The sequence below is a fragment of the Pongo pygmaeus genome, chromosome 14 (assembly GCF_028885625.2).
Source record: "Pongo pygmaeus isolate AG05252 chromosome 14, NHGRI_mPonPyg2-v2.0_pri, whole genome shotgun sequence".
Taxonomy (NCBI): domain Eukaryota; kingdom Metazoa; phylum Chordata; class Mammalia; order Primates; family Hominidae; genus Pongo; species Pongo pygmaeus.
Genome location: NC_072387.2, coordinates 89344034 through 89366134, shown reverse-complemented (window position 1 = coordinate 89366134; position 22101 = coordinate 89344034). Strand labels below are relative to the sequence as shown.

At 37.6% G+C, this 22101-nt stretch overlaps 1 long non-coding RNA gene across 1 annotated transcript in view; it reads right to left on the bottom strand.

The window, feature by feature from the left end:
- Nucleotides 1-12444: 12444 nt before the first annotated feature.
- Nucleotides 12445-22101, bottom strand: part of LOC129011938 (uncharacterized) — a 45403-nt gene continuing 35746 nt past the window's right edge. Inside the window, exons 2-6 of the long non-coding RNA XR_008493473.1 lie at nucleotides 21575-21638; nucleotides 17957-18064; nucleotides 15624-15768; nucleotides 13862-13950; nucleotides 12445-12909 (exon numbers count right to left, since the gene is read on the bottom strand). This is a non-coding gene — a long non-coding RNA (uncharacterized LOC129011938). The remainder of the gene's footprint in view (nucleotides 12910-13861; nucleotides 13951-15623; nucleotides 15769-17956; nucleotides 18065-21574; nucleotides 21639-22101) is intronic.

Below are 22101 nucleotides of genomic sequence, written 5' to 3'. Positions count from 1 at the left end.
TCAAGCAAGCAGGAACATTCAAACTAGTTCAATATATACAGATACAAATATATGATTGTTTTGTCTTCAGATGCAAATTGAGTACAAAAAGAAAACCCAGCCTGGACTTCATTAGGTAGTGCCAAATTGTTTTCCAAAGTGGTTGTACCAACTTAGGCTTCTATCAGCAATGTGTAAGTGTTCCCATTGTTCTACATTCTTTCCAGTGTAGGTCTCAAGTAATTCATAATTCTAAACATGCAAAATCCTCAAAATATGCTAATGCAGTAACTATTTTCATTTCTAAATTAAATTGTTGAAGTCAAGTCAAAGAGAAAATTGTTGAATTGGTCTGGGCTCAAAATCAGCTCACTTTTCTTCTCTATCCTCACATTCACAGTTGATCTTATTTAGGCCTGTGATTTGAACCAGCATTCAGTGACCTCCAAATTTATATCATCCATTCAGACCTCTCTCTGCTTTGTACTCGATTGCTCATTCACTAACTCGTTTCATGAGTTTAACGTACATCTCAAACTTAACCTCCCTGTCTCTCTCTAACGGGACCACTTGACATCCACAAAAAAAAGCAGTCAACAACTATAAATGTCCAGACTGGTTCATATCTGTTCAAATAAAAACTCCTCATTAAATATATGAAGAATCAAATGCCTCGCCTTTAAAAAAAACTATTCACTTCTTGTCCCACCTCTTCTGAGAGGTTTTACTCTTCAACCATTTTTATCTGATTATCAAGTGGATCAAGTTTGGGGACTTTTTATTTGGATAATTTTCTCCCAGTTATTAAACTACTTACTATTTCAACATCTTGAATTTTCACTTAACTTTATAGTATCAGACATCTGACTTGTTATTTCAAATTCTCCTAAAAATACAGCTATAAACGCCTGCATAATATTACATTGTATACAGAAACCATAATTTTTTTCATTTCTCTATTTTATAGCACATATTCCTAGATAGTTTATATTCTTTGAGTCTATTAATGATTTCTTTTTTCAGTGTATTTATGCAGATGGTTATTGCTGGTGCCTAGGAAAGTTATTAATTAAATACATATGTTTATCTTGTGCCAAGCCACGTCATTAAACTTTTCTAAGAATTATAGCTAATTTCTACTAATAATAGTTATTCAGTTGGTTCTTTACTGTTTGCAGGGATGAACAAATGCTGTATAATAGAAATAATGTACAATAATAGAAATAAATTTTCTTCCCAACATACAATTTTGTTTCACATTCAAGTATTAGTACTTCTGAAACAATATTGAGTGATAACATTTTTTACTTATGGAACACTTACTATATAATAGACCCCACTATGATAGCTTAATAAAATTATATATTATTTCATTATTTCCTAGATTTTTTGCTAATTTTTTGAAAAAAAATATTTTCAATATCCATAAACATCTGATTGGCTATTGGTTTGAGATGACAGTTTATCATGCAAAAGCAAGAATTTTGTATTTCTTTTTTTCAAATGAAGTTTTATTTTAAAACAGTTTTTACATTTATAGAAGAGTTGTAAGGATAGTCCACAGAGTTCCTGTATGTCCTTCCCCTGGTTTCCCCTAATTTGACAACTTAAATAACCATGGTTCATTCGTCAAAACTAAGAAATTGACATTGGCACACATTATCAAATAAGCTCTAGGTTTATTTCAGCTTTCTACAGTTCTTTTACTAATAATTTCCTTTTTCTGCAACAGAATCCCATCCAGGTTACAATATTACACTTAGTCATATGTCCCATTAGTTTCCTATGATAGTTTCTCAGTCTTTTCTTGTTTTTAATGACTTTGACAACTTTGAAGAGTACTGGTCAGGTATTTTGTAAAATATCCCTCAATTTTAGATTGTCTATTTTCCTCATGGTTAGATTGGGGTTATGGGCTTGGGAGAACAATGTTACAGAGAAGTGCCCTTCTCATCACATCATGTAAGTGAGTATGATAGCAACCCTAATTGTCAGTGGTGCTAACTTTGATTAAGGTAGTGTGTGCCAGGCTTCCCCACTGCAAAATTATTACTTTTCTCCTTTCCACACTCCATTCACTACGCCAGTTACACTCTCTCCTCCAGGAGGAGAGGGGAATTAAGCTCCACTTCCAGGAGGAGAGAGCATCTATATATCATATTTAGAATTCTTCCATAAGGAAGATTTGCCCCATCTCCTCCATTTACTGATTTACTCATATGTTGATTTATATTAGTATGGGCTCAGAGATATTTATTTTATACTTTGGGTCCAATGCTACATTATTTACTTTGTTGATCAAATTAATCCTGCTTTGGACAGTTGGCCCTCTCAATTGACTCCTACATCCCTTTGACATGCTCCATTGTTTGTTTTGCTCCATTTGTTTCTTTTAGCACTTCACTTCTTTTTGGCACTGTAAGAAGCTCCAGGCTCACCTGGTCCTTTACCTGCTGCAGTCCTAGAAACAGCCACTTCTTCAAGGAGCCTTAGTTTCTTTTATTGGAGAATAATATGTAGAAACCAAAATGTGGGCATTGGGTGTTGTATTCCTTTTTGCATGTTATTACTATTTGTGTTTTGTTTTACTTTTTAAAAATAATTGTGGTAATATACACACACAAAGCACAAAACGTGTCATCTTAACCATTTTTTTTTTTTTTTTTTTTTTTGAGATGGAGTTTCGCTCTTGTTGCCCAGGCTGGAGTGCAGTGGCGCAATCTCGGCTCACTGCAACCTTCACCTTCCAGGTTCAAGCAATTCTCCTGCCTCAGCCTCTCCAGTAGCTGGGATTACAGGCGCCTGCTGCCACGCCCAGCTAATTTTTGTATTTTTGGTAGACAGGGGGTTTCACCATGTTGGCCAGGCTGGTCTCAAACTCCTGATCTCAGGTGATCCACCTGCTTCAGCCTCCCAAAGTGCTGGGATTACAGGTGTGAGCCACCGCACCTGACCATCTTACCCATTTTTCAGTATGCAGCTTAGTGACATATATTCACATTCTTGTACAACTAGCTCTATTATCCATCTCCAGAATGGTTTTTATCTTGCAAAATGAAACACTGTACTCATTAAACTATAACTCCCTATTACTTACTCCCTCAACCCCTGGCAACCACCATTCTACTTTTTTTGTTTTTGTTTTTGAGACGGAGTCTTGCTCTGTTACCCAGGCTGCAGGCTGGAGTGTAGTGGCACAATCTCGGCTCACTGCAACTTCTGCCTTCCGGGTTCATGCATTTCTCCTGCCTCAGCCTCCCAAGTAGCTGGGACTACAGGCACGTGCCAGCACGCCCAGCTAATTTTTGTATTTTTAGTACAGACAGGGTTTCACTGTGTTAGCCAGGATGGTCTCGATCTCCTGACCTTGTGATCCACCCTCCTGGGCCTCCCAAAGTGCTGGGATTACAGGCGTGAGCCACCATGCCCAGTTTCTACTTTCTACCTCTACAAATTTGACTAGGTACTTCACACAAATGGAATCATATAGTATTTGTCCTTTTCTGACTGGCTTATTTGACTCAGCATAATATCCTCAAGACTCTTCTGTGTTGTAGCATGTACCAGAAAGAATTCCCTTCCTTTTTGAGGCTGAATAATTTTCCATTGTATGTATATGCTAGTTTGTTTGTCCATTCATCTGTTGGACATTCATCTGCAGGTTGTTTTCAGCCCTTGGCTATTATGAATGCTGTTATGAACATGAATGTACAAATATTCTTTCAAGTTTCTGCTTCCATTTTTTTTGGGTATATACCTACTAATAAAATTGCTGGATCATATGGTAAATTCTTTTAACGTTTGGAGAAACTTTCATACTGTTGTCCACAGTAGCTCTATCATTTCACATCCACATGAACAGGGCCCAAAGATTCCATTTTCTCCATAATCTCACCAATGCTTGCTATTTCCTGGCTTTGTTTTGTTTTTGTGTTTATAGTAGCTATCCTAATGCACGCAAGATGGTATTTCCTTGTGGTTTTGATTTGCATTTCCTTAATGATTAGTGATATGGCACATCTTTTCATTGGCCATTTGTATATCTTCTTTGGAGAAATGTCTGTTTAAGCTCTTTGCCCATTTTCTTTCATTGAGTTGTTTTGTTGTTGTTGAGTTGTACTAGTTCTTTACATAATTCAGATTAATGCCTTATCAGACATATGATTCACAGATATTTTCTCCCATTCCATAGGTTGCCTTTCCATGTTGCTGATTATGCTCTTTGATGCACAGAAAATCTTAATGTTGGTATCATCCAGTTTATCTATTTTTTCTTTGGTTGCCTATGCTTTTGGTACCATATCCAAGAAATCATTGCCAAAGCCAGTGTTATAAAGTGTGTTTTACTTTTAATGAATGTTTTTCTATTTCCTGAGACCTAGGTAGAAAATAATTTTTACTGGGAAATAATGGAAGATAAAGGTGGAGTCAAGACAGGTTAGGACTACTATGTAAGAAGCACTTAATTATAAGATAAAGAATTTTGGAGTTGATCAAATGTGCATGGAAAAGTCAATGAAGGTTTTTGAGTAGGTAAGCAACTGACTAAAATCAGTGTTTCAAGACGAACAAAAAATGGTGAGTGAATCCTGCACCCTCAGCTGAGGTATCCAGGTGTTCTCACTTGGACTGACTATGGGGTTGGCACAACCCATAGAGAGCAAGGAGAAACAGAGTGGACTGATGGCCCACCCAGGAGCCTCACAGGGCAAGGAGAACTCCCACCCCAGCCAACGGAGGTGGTGAGTGGTTATGCTATCCTGCCTGGGAAGCCATGCTTTTTCCATGGATCTGTGCAACCTACAGATCAGGAGATCCCCTCATGAGCCCGTGCCACCAGGGCCTTGGGTCCCAAGCACAGAGCCATGCAGATGCTCGGTGGCCACTCAGGTTTCAGCCGGCAGTAGCAGGCTGGAGACTGCCTAAGACAACCAAATTTCCAGGGGGAGGGGCAGCTGCCATCACTGCCACTCCAGTCTTCCATTTTCCCCTGCCAGTATTGGGGAGACTGGGTAGTTTGGACTGGGAGGAATTCCCCACTGCACAACACAGTAGCTGTGGCAGATTGTGGCCAGACTGCTTATTTAGGTGGGACCTGGATCCATTCCTCCTCACCAGGCAGGGCCTCCCTGTGGGAATTTCAGCAACTCCAGCAGGGGTTTATGAACAGAACTCTGATATCCCTGAGAGGAAGCCCCTGGGGTGGAAGGGGTGGCTGCAGTCTCCACGGTTCAGCAGACTTAGTCTTTCCTGCCTGCTGGCTCTGAGGAGTCCAGACAGTCCAGACGAGGGGTATTTCGCCCAGTGCAGCACACTTATTTTGCCAAGAGGCAGTCAGAGTGCTTCATTAAGTGGGTCCCTGATCCTGTGCCTTCTGACTGGGTAAGACCTCCTAACAGGGGTCACCAGACACCATATACTGTAGAGTTCTGGCTGGCGTCAGGTTGGTGCCCCTCTGAGAAAGAGCTCTCAGAGGAAGGAACAGAAAGCCATCTTTGCCATTCTGCAGCCTCCACTGGTGACACTTCCAGGTGTGGGAGGGACCCAGACGAATGGGGTCTGGAGTGGACCCCCAGCAAACTGCAGCAACCCTATGGGCAGAGGGGTCTGACTGTTAAACAAAAAAAAATAGCAAACAAACAAATAGAAAGCAACAGCAATATCAACAAAAATGACCCCACAAAAACCACATCCTAGGGTCAGCAGCCCCAAAGATCAAAGGTAAATAAGTTCACAAAGATGAGGATGAATCAACGCAAAAGTGCTAAAAACTCAAAAAGCCACAGTGCCTCTTCTCCTCCAAATGATTGCAACACCTCTTCAGCAAGGGCACAGAACTGGGCTGAGATGAGATGGATGAACTGACAGAAGTAGGCTTCAGACTAACAGCAGACTTCTCAACAGAAACCCTACAAGCCAGGAGAGACTGGGGGGTCAATATTCAACATTCTTAAGGAAAAAAATTTCCAACCCAGAATTTCACATCTGGATGAACTAAGCTTCATAAGCAAAGGAGAAATAAAATCCTTTTCAGACAAGCAAATGCCAAGGGAATTCATGACCACCAGGTGTGCCTTGCAAGATTTCCTGAAGGAAGCACTATATATGGAAAGGAAAAACTGTTATCAGATACTACAAAAACACACTGAAGTACACAGACCAATGATACTGTGAAGCAACTACATTAACAAGTCTGCAAAATAACCAGCTAGCATCATGATGACAGGATCAAATTTACACATAACATCAACATTAAATGTAAACGGGCTAAGTGCCCCAATTAAAAGGCACAGAATGGCAACTGGATAAAGAGTCAAGACCCATTGGTGTGCTATATTCAAGAGACCCATCTCATGTGCAAAGACACAACTAGGCTCAAAATAAAGGGATGGAGGAAAATTTACCAAGCAAATCAAAAGCAGAAAAAAAGCAGGGATTGCAATCCTAGTTTCTGACAGACTTTAAGCCAAAAAAGATCAAAAAAGACAAAGAAGGGCATTACATAATGGTAAAGGGTTCAATTCAACAAGAAAAGTTAACCATCCTAAACATATATGCACCCAATACAGGAGCACCCAGATTCATAAAACAAGTTCTTAGAGGCCTACAAAGAGAGACTCCCACAAAATAATAGTGGGAGATTTTAACACCCCATGGTCAATATTAGATTGATCATCGAGAAAGAAAATTCACAAAGATATTCAGGTCTTGAACTCAGCTCTGGATCAAGTGGACCAGATAGATATCTACAGAACTTTCCACCCAAAAGCAACAGAATATACATTCTTCTCAGCACCACATGGCACTTACTCTAAAATCAATCACATAATTTGAAGTAAAACACTCCTCAGCAAATACAAGGAAACTGAAATTATAACAAACAGTCTCTCAGACCACAGCACAATCAAATTAGAACTCAAGAGTAAGAAACTCACTCAAAACCACACATGGAAATTGAACAACCTGCTCCTGAATAATTCCTGGGTAAATAATAAAATTAAGGCAGAAATCAAGAAGTTCTCTGAAACTAATGAGAACAAAGAGACAACATACCAGAATCTCTGGGACACAGCTAAAATAGTGTTAAGAGGAATATTTATAGCTGTAAATCCCCACATCAAAAAGGAAGAAAGATCTCAAATTGACATTCTAACATCACAATTAAAAGAACTAGAGAAGTAAGAACAAACAAATTTAAAAGCTAGCAGATGACAAGAAATAACCAAGGTCAGAGTAGAACTGAAGGAGATAGAGACAAAAAAAAATTCTTCAAAAAAATCAGTGAATCTAGGATTTGATTTTCTGACCAAATTAATAAAATAGACCACTGGCTAAACTAATAAAGAAAACACAAGACTCAAATAGACACAACAAAAAATGATAAAGGAATATCACCACTGACCTCACAGAAATACAAACAACCATCAGAAAATACTATAAACACCTCTATGTAAAAAAAACAAAACAAAACTAGAAAACCTAGAAGAAATAGATAAATTCCTGGAAACATACACCCTCCCAAGACTGAAGCAGAAAGAAGTTGAATCCCTGAACAGACTAATTATGAGTTCTGAAATTGAGGCAATAATAAACAGCTTCCCAACCAAAAAAAGCCGAGGACCAGACGATTCACAGAGGAATTCTACCAGTGATACAAAGAGGAGTGGTACCATTTCTTCTGAAGCTAGTCCAAACGATTGGAAAGGAAGGACTTTTCCTTAACTCATTTTATGAGGCTAGCATCATCCTCATACCAAAACCTGGCAGAGATACAACAACAACAAAAAAAGAAAACTTCATGCCAATATCCCTGGTGAACATTAATGCAAAAATCCTCAATAAAATATTGGCAAACCGAATCCAGCAGCACATCAAAAAGCTTATCTAACCATGATCATCAAGTCAGCTTCATCCCTGGGGTTCAAGGCTGGTTCAACATAATGCAAATTGATAAACATAATTCATCACATAAACAGAACTAAAGAAAAAAAATCACACGATTATCTCAATAAATGCAGAAAAGTCTTTTGATAAAATTCAACATCACTTCATGTTAAGAACTCTCAATAAACTACAGATCAAAGCAACATATCTCAAAATAATAAGATCCATTTATAATAAACCACAACCGATATTACACTGAATGGGCAAAAGCTAGAAGCAGTCCCCTTGAAAACTGGCACAAGGCAAAAATGCCCTCTCTCACCACTCCTACTCAACATATTATTGGAAGTTCTGGCCAAGGCACTCAGGCAAAGAAAGAAATAAAGCATATTCAAATAAGAAGAGAGGAAGTCAAATTGTCTCTGTTTGTAGATGACACATCCCTATATCCCTATATTTAGAAAACCCCTTCTTCTCAGCCCAGAAGCTTCTTAAGCTGATAAGCGACCTCTTCAAAGTCTCAGGATACAAAATCAATGTGCAAAAATCACAAGCAGTCTTATACACCAACAACAGGCAATCAGAGAGACAAATCAGGAGTGAACTCACTTCACAATTGCCACAAAAAGAGTAAAATACCTAGGAATACAGCTAACAAGGGAAGTAAAGGACCTCTTCAAGGAGAACTACAAACCACTGCTCAAGGAGGTCAGAGAGGACACAAACAAATGGAGAAACATTCCATGTTCATGGACAGGAAGAATCAATATCATGAAATGGCCATACTACCCAAAATAATTTATAGATTCAATGCTATTCCCATTACACTACCATTGTCATTCTTCACAGAATTAGAAAAAAACTACTTTAAAATTCATATGAACCCAAAAGGAGCCCATATAGCCAAGACAATCTAAGCAAAAAGAACAAAGCTTGAGGCATCACTCTACTCAACTTCAAACTATACTACAAGGCTATAGTAACCAAAACAGCATGGTACTGATACAAAAACAGACACATAGACCAGTGGAACAGAATAGAGAACTCAGAAACAAGACCACACATCTACAACAATCTCTTCTTTGACAAACCTGACAAAAACAAGCCATGGGGAAAGGATTCTCTACTTAATAAATGGTGTTGGGAGAACTGGCTATCTACATGCAGAAAATTAAAAGTGGAACACTTTTTTACACCTTATTCAAAAATTAAGTCAAGATGGATTAAAAACTTAAATGTAAAACCCAAAACTATGAAAACCCTAGACAAAAATCTAGGCAATACCATTCAGGACATAGTCATGGGAAAAGATTTTATGATGAAATCACCAAAAGCAATTACAACGAAAGCTAAAATTGACAAATGATATCTAATTAAACTAAAGAGCTTCTGCACAGCAAAAGAAACTGCCATCAGAGTGAACAGACAACCTACAGAATGGAAGAAAATTTTTTCAATCTATCCATCTAACAAAGGTCTAATATCCAGAATCTATTATATAAAGGACTTAAACAAATTTACAAGAAAAAAAACAAGCAACCCTATTAACAAGTAGGCAAAGGATATGAACAGGCACTTCTCAAAAGAAGACATTTAAGCAGCCAACAAACATATGAAAGAAAGCTCAACATTACTGATCATTAGAGAAATGCCAATCAAAACCACAATGAGATATCATCTCATGCCTGTCAAAATGGTGATTATTAAAAAGACAAGAAACAACAGATGCTGGGGAGGCTGCAGAGAAACAGGAACGCTTTTACACCTTGGTGGGAATGTAAATTACTTCAACGATTGTGGAAGACAATGTGGCAATTCCTTAAACCAGAATACCATTTGACCCAGCAATCCCATTATCGGTTATATACCCAAAGGAATATAAATTATTCTATTATAAAGATACACACATGCGTATGTTCATTGCAGCACTATTCACAATAGCAAAGACATGAAATCTATCAAATGCCCATCAATGGTAGACTGCGTAAAGAAAATGTGGTATATATACACTATGGAATACTATGCAGCCATAAAAGGAATGAGGTCATGTCCTTTGCCAGGACATGGATGGAGCTGGAAGCCATTATCCTCAGCAAACAAAGGCAGGCACAGAAAACCAAACAACACATGTTCTCACTTATAAATGGCAGCTGAACAATGTGAACAGATAGACATGGGGAGGCAAATAACACACACTGGGGCCTGTCAGTGCGGCGAGGTGAGGGAGAGCCTCAAGAAAAATAGCTAATGCATGTTGGGCTTAACACCTAGGCGGTGGGTTGGTAGGTGCAGCAAATCACCATGGCACACATTTACCTAGGTAACAAATATGCACATCCTGCACATGTACCCTGGATCTTAAATTTTTTTAAAAAAATCAGTGTTTCAAGAAGATAAATCTGGAATTTTTGTGCAGAATTCTTTTTTCCAGAAAGAAAAGAACAGAGATGAAAATACCAGTTATAGTGAAAGCTACTGCAAAAATTCAGGCAGTATATGATAAGAATGCCTATTAAAATATTTAAGTATTCTCTATAAGAATACTTTACACATTAAGAAAATGCAAAAATGAATTTAGAATAAAAATAAACTGAGATGGCCATGGGTACAACATAGGTTAAAAATAAACACAGAATATTTCTCAACACTTCTCTGTGGCATCAGTGAGCCCTTTGAATGAAAGGTTGAACTTAGCCTGGACAAGCAATTGTATTGAACAGTGTCATCTGAGAGAATTAAGATAAATATTTATTTTAATGCCTTTAAATGAAAAAAAAATTATTTTACTCCTTCTAGAAGTGAATAATATACTCACTCCCTCATAATAGCTGCTCCTTAGCTTTACCTGCATTTGAAATAGCAGGAGTTTGCGGTTCATTAATTAAATCTATGGCAACTACTTTCAGTAAAATCGCCATTAAACAATCACTAGTGGTAATTAACACAACTTTTAAAATAAATTGGTAAGAGAATAAGCTGACAGCTTAGTAAAGCATGTTGGGGGGTGAACAAACTTTTTGACACCATATTCCTTTTCTTTGATAAATTCAGTGAGGATGAAAAAGCTTTTCAAATTGGCTGATTTAACAACCTCTGTCCCACTAGAGAAAAATCTTTTCAGTCTGATGAGGCTGAAGCAATCTAAATGGAAATATTGGTTCCCACAGATTTCTATAGGCTTTGATGATAAAACCTTCTGCCTGGTATATTTCCTTTTGATCTAGCTGAAAAAGGATGCTGGGAGAGGCTAGGACCAAGCTCCTTCAATGACCAGCTGCTGATACAGCTGTGGCTTGTTAAGGCCACAGGACAAGGAACAGTTCCAGCATGCTCCCTGTTTTATCACATTCTTAAGTTAACATTATATTACTAAGAAAATTGATATCCACACAGATGCAGAATTATGGTGTGTTCTGAAGGCCAAGTAAATTGTAAAAATGATGAACCAGTTACATATTTCAAGAAATTATTAAGATGTAAATGCTTATCAATAAAACCTTTCTTCCAACTTAGAGATCTGAAAACAGAGATCTGCTTTTAGATAGTTTCCTTGTCTATGACTGATGGGGAGAGAGTTTAAATTCTCCGGAGAAACACACTTTCTGGTCTCAAGTATCCAGACGGATTTGCATCCTGGATCTAACCTCAGAGGCTTAAGGAGTGCTACAGAAGGCCTCCAGCTGATATGGGGATCTTAGCTATGACTCTCGCTGCTTTCCATTAAGGAAATGAGAAACAACTCATTTTTACAAGGTGCTAACTAAGCTTAGCTGAGCAGCCCAACTGAAAAATCAAACATGCCCAAACACTTCATGTTTATAAAAACAAACTCCATTAACATGCCTGGCTTCCCTTTTCATAAAATTGAAGATGATTTATTACATATCTTAGAGCGGTCCAATTTTCCTATAAAATGCATGTTCTGTATTATGTTTGGCACATTTTAGACGATCAATGTGTAATCGTTCAATTGAATTACAATGGATTTGTTTTCCATGAAAATGATAATGGAGGATTTTACAGAACCTGTGATGACCCAATGGCATAAAATAGAGGGCTTATACAAGCTATAAGAACTGGTATGCACTCCAGAAAGGAAGTTAAACTTTTTTTTTTAATGCCACAGTGTTCACCCTTCCAAAGTCAGCCTTAAAAGGAAGAAGTCCAAATTCTCTAACAACTTACTCCACTGAGTTGGGCCTCATTACAACAAGTCTCTTTAGTGTAATGCATGCATCTACAATCCCATATTAACCTTATTATTTAAATTATTGTAGTAAACCCAATCCTAGGACTTTTCTAAATTTCTTAAAAATATTTCCAGTATAATCTCTACTATTTTTCATTATTCACTTAAAAAAAGGAGATTCAATAAGAAGGAAAGGATATAAAACAATCATCTCTGTACCTACTCACTGAAATATAATATGCAGAATTGAAACCCTCTGTTTACCCATCCCCGATCCAATTACTTGCCCTTGATCCTCAGAAGTAACAACTTACTCCGATTTATCCAACTCTTAACTGAAATTTGCTCACCCACCTGTGGCCTAGGAACAAGGAAGAATAATAGAGTCATAGTGAAAATTAGTTTTACTTTTATTTTTTGCAAAGCACAGACTTAGTAGGGTTATGATGATTTCATGTGTTTTTCAGAAGACACTGGTTCTCTTAACCCTATTGTGGAGATATACTTACCACACTTACTGAAATGTTGGCCAAGAAGAAACAGACATTGTAGCGGCCTCAAAACCCATGCTTCTCTCATTACACTAGGCAACGTAGTCCCCTGTCTTGCACAAGAGGTCTCTAGTGTTCTCTATGCACAGCCAAGTGCAGTTTTCTGCCCTTCTCTAATGCCATGTCTGTGTCCTAAAGAGAAGAGCAAATGTGAAGCTTCATAATAATGACATTCACAACTTCCAGTCACTTCTTTAGAGCTCTGGTCCGTTCCAGAGCACGGTGTGCACACCCAAGGCAGGAGCAAATTGAGCCATTAGGTGATGGACAAATGGCATTTTAATTCTTATTTAAATGTATTTTGATCTAAAGCAAAGAAGAAATAAATCTAATATTAATACAAATAGTAGTAGTATATATACTATTCATGAATAAATATACATATATTGAGGGTGCATGCTCAAAAGTTTTTCTTGTAATTTTGAACTGATAAAGAGAGTAATCAAATATATCTGGAGAGCACAGATCCAAATAATTCATGTTTACTATCTGTGTTACCTGAGGAAAAATAGTTTCAAGACATGTTGTGTGATTTTAATCACATGCAGGTAATACTGATGTAGTTTTATATACATTTACATACCAGATTAAAATAAATTATTTACCTCTGTTCCCATAGAAAATGATACAGTTCTTAGAACTTTTAGTTTAGCTGAGTACATATAACAAAATTTCACTATTCATCAGCTGCACACTCTAGGTCTATTCTGAAAGACATTTTTATCTTATAATACACTTTTAGCTCTAAAAGATTTTTAATTTGTTTTGTTTGAGAACCAGAGTTTAAAATGTCCAGAAGAGTTTTTCAGTTGAGGATAGTTAAAATTAAAATTGTAAATAGTTACTTATTACTCCAATATTTATTGAGCATCTACTATGATACAGTAATGATATAAAGGTTAAAAATTAAATATTTTGTATTTGCTTTTTTTCAAGTGCTAAGAATAAGTAATGAGCAAAAGATCATTGGTGGTTCCTATCTTCAAGGAATTTACTAAGAAATATAAAAGTTGAAATAAATTAGAGAAAATCTTTTATGCAAAGTATGAACAAAGTCATGTAGACTGTGTCTCTTCCATGTCCACCCTACTCTGCTCCTTCTTTCAGATTTCCTCTTCTATGAGCACTGTTCAAAACAAACAAACAAACAAAAACCAAACAGATCCCTAGACTTGCTCTTCATTTGCCCATATCTCAGGATCACTCAATATTCTCATTCTCCTGAACTTCACCTCCCATTTCAACTTCTTTATTTTACCTGACCAACTTTATTTGGGTGATATTGAGTTTAATTTGATTGACTAATCCTGGCTCTTCTGAAATTCCTCCCTGGATCCACAGAAAGTCCTGAAAAAGGGAGGCCAAGAGCAGGACTTAGGAGCCCCAGAGCAGGCTAGAGAGGAAGAATTTTTATGAGGTAGGCTTTTGAAGGTGGCATAAATTATTTCACATAGACCAGCTAACTCATTCAGTTGCATTTGGGAAAGTGTGTGAGTCCCTCTGCTATTGGACATTTTCTTTCATTTTAATGATCCTTAAATTGTTCAAAGTAATTATCATTTTAAATTCATATATTCGGGTCTCTTTAATTGGGAGCCTTTTAGAGGGCCACAGCAATATCCTTTGGATGTATTAGGCTTGCTGTCTTCCCCCACAGCACAAGGCTCTATACAGAGCAAGCACTTATTCTTCCTAGAAACATGTATTGGATACTGCCTCAAACAAGGCATGGTGATAGTGATGTGGAGGACACAAAGATGTATGCACAAAGCAATAACATGCCATTGTGACCAAGAAAATGAGGATTATGTTATCTCCCTCTTACAAACACATGGAAATGTTGTGAGTATTTGGTATCTTAAAAATACATTTTGGACATTGCTTTCAGCTGCACATCTTGCAGCACTGACAAATATATAGTGTCAATATAATACTATTATGTTTCCATTCCCACATCATCAGTCACAGGCTTATCTGTTTTACACAGTCACAGTTTCAAAGCATTTGGGAGACTTTATGGTGGGTAATGATTTAGGAAGAGACGAGAATAGCTGCACGTTTTGTAAAGAGTTGTGAGTGTATTTACTGGGAATGATGATGATGATCATGATGATAATGATAAGGTCCCCAGCTGTCTGTTGAAGTCCCTTTCTGGGAAACAGCTGGAAACTCATTCTGTAAAGATCACATCTGGCTTGATTTGCCAGCACTCAAATCCCATTGATCTGGTTCTGTTCTAGCCCTCTGTACTCACAGTTCAAAGAGCAGGGAGGCCTGTAAAGAAATTACTGCCATATTGTTCAATCAGCCACAGTGAGCCATATATACGATTATAATTAGGAACACATTAAGGGAAGCAGCTCAGTGGAGATAAGCTGCCTGACTGCATACGCTTTTTGATGAGGGCTTAGCGCCAATCCGAAAAGAAAAAGATTAAATGTTTGTTACCAATCCTTTTGAACTTGTGGCAGAACATGTGGTAAAGTATTTTTGATTCAAATTAAAAGCATCCTAGGATAAAAATAACCCTGTTCTCCCAGGCCATTCCAAGTGAAACCATTTGGAGACTGATTTATTGTATCGCCCTTAACCTCCTTCCACCAGCATGATTAACGTAAGCATTTCTGAATCCCTTATAAGCCTGGACAGGTATTTGTCTTGTTACACATCTGTGGAACAAATGGCAATACAAATTATACACTCAACAGATGTAAGTTTTCAAAGGCCAGGCAAATTTAATTTGACTGTGCATGTAAATGAAAAGTTCATTGAGCTCCAAGGTCAGTGATGTGGGTTGCAGGTAAAGAGGATTGTTGCATCAAACATCACCAAAAGGCCAGGGATTCAGAAACCCTCAAAGGGAGCTTCCTAAGCCAAGCAAAGAAAATATAAGCTGCTGCTGCACCACCAAGGAGACAAGCATAGAGAAGGCTGCAAAAGAAAGGGACAGCTTGACTACTACCATCTCGAAAGCCTTTATACAGTCATTGGAAAGAAAAAAAAAGGCAAGACCACCATACCAAATATTTTAAGCTTCCATGACAAGAGGAAGCATGGTTTAGTGGTTTCTTCTGGAAATGGAGAATAGAAAGTTTGTTCCAGATTTAGTCTCTTCCTTCCTCTGTGGCCTTGGGTAAGACTCTTAGCCTCTCTGTGCCTGTTTAACTGTAAAATTGGGATGTTAGTGTTTCCCACTTCACAGGTTTCTAAGGTTTAGCATCTTTCTACAGTGATGTTAACCTGTTTAAAATAATACTACATATACATTTCACGAGTCCAGAAAATTTGTAACCACATGACCTTATCTGCCAAAGGAGTAATTTAGTTTAAGTTGTTTTTAATTATATAATGTGTTCTTAAAATTTCTGTGAACAGTGAAATTTATTTATTTAGTGGTCCTAAATGCTAATTTAAGAAAACCTCAATTATAATATTTTCTCACAGTGTCTCAGTTTTTCCCCAAGACACACCCACATACACATACACACACACACACTTTCCTCATTTCCTCTTCCCATTCTAAATTTTGAGGTGTTTTGGCCTCTCTATAATTTCTCCCTTAGTAAAGTGGATATTGTCAATAGTAGTAACACTAAGCTTCTGAAAGCAATAAAACTAAATAATTAATACCACAAGGAAACACATAATGTCAGAACATAGTTGGTTAAACCAAGAGATAAGACTCTAATATGGTAAAGTATCATGTGAATTTCTCAGAGAGGGAAAACTTGCCTAACATTTTTATACCCCTTTACCACTGAATTCCCTCAGGTCTAGTGTTCTGAAGAAAACAATCTGGGAAAAACAATTTCGGAATAACCTAAAGTGTTTTGATACACCTGTGTTCTTTGAGCAAGGTGAGTAAAAGTGAGGCCTTTTAAACAACAAGGAAATTATTTCCAAATGCAAATGTGCTTGATTGAGAATGCATATTTGCCTTTAGAAAGAAGATGAAGGCAAAGGGGATAGGTAGAGTACTCTTTTCTTCTCTTGCTCCCACCGGGAAGAATATGCTGCTATTACTTTTTTTGTTTTGTTTGTGTGCTTTGATTCTTTCCTGTAGAAATAACAAGAATAAAAGTATTTGGTGTAACCTAACTTTCTCTATTGTAAGTCTGTGCTAATTACCAGAAGGTCAAACAAATTGAACCTGTAGTTTATGACAGTTTTATAAATAAACATTTTATGTGTAATTGATCCCTAGTGTTCTTTGAAATGTCAATTAGGAAACTCTTGCTGGTTTATAGCCATTAGTCAGGGAGAGATGGACTGATGACTTCACAGTGGTGTGAGAATAGCTCACTGCCTTACTCCTAAATGGCAAAGTTAAAAAGGGGCAAGGGACGGACATCTTTCAGGTAAAAGAGGTGTATATGAAAATGAAAATCTAAGAACAACTGTCGCAGCTGATAGCTAGGTAGCCACAGCACCCTTCTTGTAAGTGTCTTTGCACTGATTGCTTTGGGGGCTTGCCTTCTCCATTAAACCTTGGAGGTCAGAGATGACATCTTATTCATTTCCTTTCTCCTGGAATGTTCTGTGATGCTAAATCAGATTAGGCACCTGTCATGCATTTACCGAATTAAACTGACAGCAAGTGATTTGGAACAACAGTACTTATAAAAATATACTCACTAACACTTAGATACTGAAGTTGAGTCTTATATTCAGAGTAAAATAGAGAAACACCATATTTACCTAGGTATTTCTGGCCAGAATATACAGCTCATTTGTGGCTGAAAAAGATGACAAAAAGTATAAATATCTTAGAACATTTGTATTGTTCAAATGCAATGTTTATCTACACAATTTATTTTTTGAATCAATGTGGGGAACTTTACTAATATCCTGGGTAAATGTCACTACTTGGTTATAATCTGTTGAGGTGGTTTTGTACTCTTGGTTCTTCTGTCATGAAAGTAATCCTCAGTGCTCTGGGTCATCTGGAATGACCGGGAATAACCATGCCCTCAATGTTCTCATCCAAAACCTTGATAAAGTATTACATTCATGGCCAATGAAAGAATTCAGTGGTGCAAAAATTCAGAATTTCATTTAACTAACCAACAGTCTTGGAATGTGGGTTTTCAGTCTCCAGCTATGTTCTCATCCAGCCTGGCTTTCTTTAATATACACAAGGATATACCAAGATCTTGTCAAATACTTGGCTGACAAAGATATATTTTGATTCTACTGTAATTGTAAGTCTACCGTTACTATGGTATCTGTCCCAAAGCTGACACTTACCTATTGCATAATAGAGCTAAAACAATCATGAAGATTGGCATGGTTAAGATTCTTAAGAACAGAAAGATCAGTGCATGCCAGATAGTGTTCACACTGGACTGCATACCTTCATAGACTTGTCTTCACTGACATTAATACATTCACTGCCATTAAGCTTATATTTATTAAACATACGGCCAGTAACTTAGCTTCCTTAGGCTTCCTTGCCTTTGAGCTGTTGGGATGTGAATCGTATACTTAATATGCTTGTTTTGTAATGCCTTCGTTTTCCTCTGAAATGTCAAGTAAATTCCATAAAATACCTTTAGTTTATGGCTTTTGGATTTTAAGCATAGCCCTTTGAAGTTATAGACAGATCATGGTGCCAGAGTGAATTAATTGGTACATTTCCCATAAGCTTTAAGAATATTTTAAAAACTAGAAAATTAAGTGAGAGAATCTCAGTACATACGAGAATTTAATAAAGACAAAAATAGTAATTTATATACATGTATACACATATATTTAATCACATATATTATATAAAATAACATAAATGTATGTATTTAAAGGAATTATAAAATGAAATTTATAAAAAGGGACTAAGCATAGATACTATGTGAACAAGTCAAAATACCATTTCTAACAAGTTGAAACTGTTAAACTAAATTAAATAATTTCTGACACTGTCATGTCAGCTCTTACTATCACAATGTTTCAAAATTACAAAGTGCTTTCCCATTAATTATCTCACATAAAACTCAAACCCATGCCTATGATTAAACATACGGATGAAAAACAAATACCAAGAATCACTGTCATATGCAACTTGCACCCAATTTTGTAAATTTAGCTCAAGAAATTGATAATGCTTTCAGGTTGAATTTCTAAAGTCATTTCCTAAAAGAAAAGATTAAATTATACATTTTTATTTAAAATTTATTACCATTTTATAAGGCCACAACATCTAAATGATGCTAAAAGCAAAGTACAGAAATGGAACACTTAGAGGCAAGAGGCTGGGCCTGAGAATTTCAGTATTCCACCCATGAAGCTGTGGGTCCTAACGTGCTTTTAAAAAGACCCAGCTGAGCTGGGAATGGGAGAATCACAGCTTCTAATCTCAGCTTTACAGAGAACTTGCAATGTGACTTTGAGTAAATCACTTGACCTTTCTGAGCTTTTGATTCCCTATAGGTAATAATCCTGGCCTTATCTCCCTCATTGTTTCAAAAATAAAATGAGATGGATGATTTATGTGAAAGCACTTTGAATAGTAAAATGTGCTATATTATTATTCAAACAAGGCATTATCCTCTCAAACCTACTTAGAAGGGGTTTGTAAATGAAATACTGCATATTAATGTGATCTTGGTCTTCAGAGAACTTGGATTCTCTGGGCACCATTACAGTCTCAGCTATTTTTCAGCACAGCATAAATTATGTGCTCCAAACAAGTACTCAATACCCTTCAGAAGCCTGAGAGGCAAGTGTGAGGCTGCTTAGTGCCCCTAAAATAGGTACCACTGTACAGAAAGGAAGAGCGTTTAAGAAAACAGTGAACAGGCTCTGCCTGCCAAGTCTGTCCTTGAGCTGCAGTTTCTCATGTGCACGGGTGTTGAGAATAAAGAAAGCATGTCTAAAAACCCAAGTCTAGGCAGGAATTTCTATACCCTCTGGTTATTTTACTGAGTTACTATAATAGATGCATGTCCATGCATAAGTGTGAATATACACAAACATGACATTATAAAAGGAGATAGCTTTGCCATGTTACACACCCAATTCACAAAATGGCATCAGTTCCTCAAGCCTCATTTGCTATTGTAATTGGGTCCTTCTGCAAGCATGTTTCATGCATTTTTGATCCTTGAGTCATTTATCTATGCTACAATATTCGAGGTATTCACAAAGTACATTTTTCCCCCACAATTGTATGTTTAGGTTGCATCTCAGAAATAATTCTTTTCCTACTTACAAGTCTTAGAAATGCCTAAATAGTTTGTTACTGTTGTTCTTAAAACCCTAGGGCTTCAGGACAAGGCATAACTTCGAAAAATTTGGTTATAACTTTTCTCAATCCGAGGACCCTGCCTCAATCTGGAAATTCTCAGTGGCATTTTACTAGAACTACCAAGTATATTCACCTGTGAGGTTTCAGAGGCTGTAAGATCTCTAGAGCAAGGGCCCCTGTGTGTCCATATGCACCTTGGCCTTTATTCTCCCACAGTCCTTTAAAGGTAATGGTAATGCACCCTGCTAGGCACACAGTAAAAATGTCTGATGCCTGGTCACCAAGGCCCATGCGGCTGCCATGGCTTCTGGAAGCTCTCACTATCAGAAAAGAATTTTTCTTCCTGCAATGTGGCTTAATGGTTAAGCATTTGAATTAAGCATGATATGGTCAGAGATTTGAACTGACATCTGAGATCAATCGGGTATATGATTAACGTGTCTTAACTTCTCAGGTCCTCTTTCTTCATCTGACAAACGGACATCATATTTTCTAACTAAAAGGATGGTGATGAGAATTAAATGAAATGGGTGCACAGAAAGTGCCAGGTGCACTCAATCAATGGCAAGTAGTAGTTGCAGTAAAACAACAGCCATTGGAAGTATCACTCTCCACTGCTGCAACAGGAAAAAGTGCACAGTTATAAAGGAGAGTAAGCCTATTAAAAGACAGAAAAAAATATTCTTTAAACTTGAAGGGAGACATGCTATACACATCAGTTGGTAAGAGTGTAACTATGCAGACAGCTTTCCTGTCCATAAATCACAGGTCAAGCTACATAAAATTTGTACAAGGAAATCAGGAAGAGGTAGTCTCCACTCTCTTGGGTGAACTCCTGAACAGCTCTATAGCAAAGCAAGAGAGAAAAAATAAATCTAAAAACGCTTAGTACATTTGAAGTATTCGTATATGTAGTTTAAGATGTATGTGATATTACAAAACAATGTACAGCCATATGTACACCTAGAACTATAAACTTCAGGCTGGAAAAACTGGCCTCCATTCCCCGGTATGGCTGCTCAGGTGCAATGGTGTCTTTAGTTTCTTTCTTTTCTTTCTTTCGAGACAGAATCTCACTCTGTTGCCCAGGCTGGAGTGCAGTGGCACAATCTTGGCTCACTGCAACCTCTGACTCCCAGGTTCAAGTGATTCTCCTGCCTCAGCCTCCCCAGTAGCTGGGATTACAGGCACACACCACCATGCCTGGCTATTTTTGTTTGTTTGTTTTGGAGTTTCAGTAGAGATAGAGTTTCACCATGTTGCCCAGGCTGGTCCCAAACTCCTGATCTCAGGTGATCCACCCACCTCGGCCTCTCAAAGTGCTGGGATTACAGGTGTGAGCCACCGTGCCCAGCCTGGTGTCTTTAGTTTCTAGTCTTGTCTTTTAAAGAAGAGATCAGACTTGTCTGAGTAGTTCCTGTGGGCACAGCTGGGGATAGAAGCAGCCCTGATTTATAGCATTTGCCAATTTCCATGGTGTAAACACTCTCACCATGAGACTTCACTGAAAACAAAATTGAGAAGAGATGCACACAATGGCATCTCAGGAGGCAGTGCTAAGAGGCTCCACCACACCACTGCATAAGCAGAACTGGCACTGAAGGTGGATGCTGTTCAGATGAAGATTTCAACACACTGCATGTCTCAAGTGACTTCCATGTGCCTGGTCCTATTTCTATCTTCAGCCTGAATTATTCCCATTTCCTTACATATTTTTCCCCCAGATCTTACCTTTTTGTCCCTAAGTCCCTCCTGTTGCTTTGCTATGAAGTATGGGCAACCTGCATCCTTCTGACTGAAGACAACAGAAGAGAAATGTAAAAAATCAGTCATTTACGGAAATATGGGGACCTGGATTTCTAATAATGCTGTTAGTTTGTAAAAACCTTATTTTATTCAAGATTCACTATATTGTATGTCCAAAGTAAGTTGCAGATACTCAAGTTCAGGTCCTTACAACGGCACATATGGTCTATTTTCCACACACTTTAATATGGTCTATCAACTTCCTCTCTCTCCACCCTACCCAGTCTGCGCAGCGCTGCCAGATATATCTTTCTGAAATAACACTTGGATCACATTTCTTACTCAGAAATTCTAGTGGTTTCCCAGTCCCTTCAGAAAAAAAAGCTCAAATTCTTAGCCCTCAAGGATTTTCACAGTTAGAATACCAATGGCTTCAGGTGCCTTTTCATCCCCTCCTCTCCTGAGCTCTTTACCCAAGCCTAATTGCCATCTGTTCCTGCCTCTGAACTCAC